At 42.1% G+C, this 3,578-nt stretch overlaps 1 pseudogene; it reads right to left on the bottom strand.

The window, feature by feature from the left end:
* Positions 1-631: 631 nt before the first annotated feature.
* On the bottom strand, positions 632-3,344 carry LOC139740237 (uncharacterized; annotated as a pseudogene).
* Positions 3,345-3,578: the final 234 nt, after the last annotated feature.

The following is a 3,578-nucleotide window of genomic DNA, read 5'->3' on the forward strand; positions in this document are numbered from 1 at the left end:
GGTGTAATATTGAGTAACACAAAGCCTATCTAATCAAATATCAAAGTCAAAGATCAGTAATAACAGTCAAACAAATATGAGTATGAAAAATTCATAAGGAAACACATGAGGATTGAATACAAATAACCAGTCAAAATAAAATAATGCAAACTCAGTAAGCACTAATCAAAATCAACATACTCTGGAATATCTCTCACACTGGGACAGTAATAACAATCAAAGTTCCACTTACCCAATGTGAAAGGGTTCAACCAAGTCTCCAATTCCCAAAATGATTGCATAGTATAGTATTCCAAAAACAAGAAAATAATCATAATAAGCAATCAAACTATCAGTCCTCCAAGTTAAGAGTCAATTATCCTTGAAAATGTTATTAGTGTTTACACTGTAAGTGTCTGGTCCTAAATCCGTCTGGTAGTCCTATCGTTGTCGAAATGTGTCAGTCATTATTCAGCAAAGCGTCCATTTTTGAAGAATTTTCCCTGGAGCTGCATCCGCGTCAACACCAGTCATGGGTCCTCCTCGTACGTCCCTCAGGTTGTGGTCGTCGTAGTCCTCGTTGCGTCGTCATCCAAGTCAGGCATGATGTCGCCATCGTTAATAGGTGGAGGTTCAAGTTGTCGGTCGTCAATCAGTCGTCATTTGCAAAGGCCATGTCACCACAAAGTTTGTTGTCTAAATAATTGTTGAAGTCCATCGCCTGATTCGTCAGCACTGCAGTTTCGAAGTCGACGAAAAATCTGTTATAGTCACATTTCAACAATTTTCAGGTCGCATGCTGCCACTGTCCTATTAATGCTCGACCTGCATGGTCTGGTGAAAGTCTCCTTCCAAAAGCGATGTCGAGTTGTAATGATGAGGTATTCCGATATAGGATCGATATAAGGTTCTCCACCATGTAATGTATAGTTGTGTATTATTTCCAAAAAGTTAGACTTAACTTATTTGCCCCTTTGGCGTTTCAATAAAGGAGCAATAGCTCTCTTCAGAAAGAAGAACTTTGATGTGTACGAGCTCATCTTTTACTGCGAGTACCTCTCTGGAAATAATACACAACTATACATTACAATATGTAATGGAGATTTTCTTGTGCAAAATAACATCTACAGCATGCCAGTTTTATCAAATGGCTGTTGGAAGATGCCAAAAGTCATCAAGGAGAAAATAAAACCATATTCTCGGAGAACTCTTTCTTCTGTGCGCTGAGTCTTCAAGAAGTTTAACACTTATGCTTAGAAAAACTCTCTTGTCAGCGTCCACAAATGTCTCCCCAGAAAGTGAAATGCCAACCTACAGATTCATGTTTGAATCAAAATTGATGAATACAGTACAATTGAATGTACAGAAAGGTAGGATTTTCATTAATATGTATGGCCTAGGTTAAAGAAAGTGACAAAATTGTAGAGATTTCACACAGTTTCACAAAATGGTTTATGTTAGTTGTCACAACCACATGAACAAGTCAGATGAGGTGATGATATCATCTTGTTGATCTGCACACAATTCTCCACTGCATTTCTTCTTTTTCTATTAAGGGAGATGAAACCTGGATTAAGTGAAGGCAGCAATATTAGAAGAATGCATCAGTGAAGTTTGAGGAAAATTACACAATCTGTTCAATAGGTGGGAATTTTAAAGTTTTTGTGCAACCATCATAGGATGAGAAGACTGCTACAGTTCGTGACATCATGTATGTGCAGCAATATAAAGAAATTGGCGCGCCCATAGAGGGCGACAAAACAGACTGGTGCATGATATTCCGACTGCAGTTATCAGGAAAGGTTTACTATTACTGTTCATCTCTCGGATGGGCACTCTGTACTTCTGTGTTTGAAGACTTTCCTCTTCTCCACCAATCTTGGTTATCGTGATTGTAGTTGGCACCCCACTAAGCTGCATTTCTGAAGCCAGGTCTTGCCGAATCAAGCTGATCTGAGACCCTGAATCCAAGAGCAGATTTCCCTTCCGTTTCGTTCCCTGGTTTCCATGCAGTTCCACTGTCACAAGCAGAAGTAAAGCACTAGTTGAGCTCACTGATGCTACTCCAACTCTGTTGTCATTGGTATTGCCTTGATTACCTGTACCCTCATCTTCTGTGTGCAGGAGCGGATGATGGTAGAATTTGCATCTCTCCCCATTCTTGACTTCAGGACGTTGTTTCCTGTGTTTACAAGTAGACATATTGTGGTCTTTACTTGCCCTTTTCAAACAGCTGAAGCAAGCATGGTTATCTTTCATGTACTTCCATCGTTCTCGTGGCGTCTTCTCCAACAATTTCCTGCACTGGTCAACCCAGTGAGTTGAAGTCTTGCAGATCCAACATCTGTGAGACTGTGGACGACTGTTCATCTGAGTTGATGTTTGGTATGGCTGTTTCCTGTCTAGAGAGCGTGCGACATGACCCACTGTTGACTGCGTACGATGATCACTTCGAAGGGGGTCTGTATACATCTGATCCTGGTCTTCATTTCCACACTCATCCAATTTAGTAGCATTTGTAGTGGTGCAGGATCCTTTTGGCTTTCTTGATACCGGAACCAGACTTTCCTGTCATCAATCCACATCTTGCTCTCGACTAAGGATAACATGTGGCTATTGTTCATGTTGTACTCTTGTCCAGTCTCCTTTAAAGTGTCTTAGCTCCTTCTAAGTAGATGGACTAGTTCACAAAAGTGGCCATCTTCATTTCCTTTCAGCGGTCTGAAGCTATTGATGTCATTTATTATGGCATCTGATACGAATCTTGGATCCCTGTAGATTGCGTCCAACTGCTTCCAGGCGGCGTCATAGTCCGATCTAATCCCTCGAATGATGTCTAACGGCTGACCCTGTAGGCATGTACGAAGAATTGCGATGGCATCCCTCTTACTGTATCTTGATTCGACTAAGTGGACAAAGTCTGACCTAAAAACTCTGTAGTCTCTCACGTTGCCCGAAAACTTGGGTAGCTTGGGTTTCTCTACGGCGCATGCTGAGGGACCAGGTGTGACCGGGGCTGGTGATACCTCTGGCGTAGACTCTACTGTCTCGTCAGCACTACTTCTAGTCGAGTCGGTCACAGTGTAGTCGTTGACCGAAAGCTTGATCTTCAAGAAACTCTCTTGACATTCGATGATCCACTGCTCTTCTTTCTCGAACTCGTTATCATCTTCGACAGTTATGCTGTAAGCCTCATGAGCTTCTAGCAAGTCAGTATAAGCCTTCTCATATTTGTTGAATGCTGCTTCCAATTCTTTACGTGGTCTTTCCATGTCCATTATCGTCTTGACCTCTTGACCGAATCTGGTGAACCTGGCCTTGGCACCTTGGCGGCGTTTCAACTTCAGTGCATTACTGTCAGCCATGGTAGTTACTCAGCAAGGTGCCCCTCAGAAAGTGATGATGGTTACTCAGCAAAGCACCCCTCAGACCCTGAGTGGTGATTACTCAGCATAGCTCCCCGTAGAACTTGAATGATGGCGCGTCCATAGAGGGCGACAAAACAGACTGATGCACCCGGGCTTGAACTGGATAATTACCGCTCTCATATTTATTCATTTATGCAGAAAATACTGTAATAACGTATAAACATGTCGAAC

Source organism: Diadema antillarum, unplaced genomic scaffold, assembly GCF_040938485.1.
Source record: "Diadema antillarum isolate AM-2024a unplaced genomic scaffold, OU_Dant_1.0 seq00000845_RagTag, whole genome shotgun sequence".
In the NCBI taxonomy this organism is placed as follows: Eukaryota; Metazoa; Echinodermata; class Echinoidea; order Diadematoida; family Diadematidae; genus Diadema; species Diadema antillarum.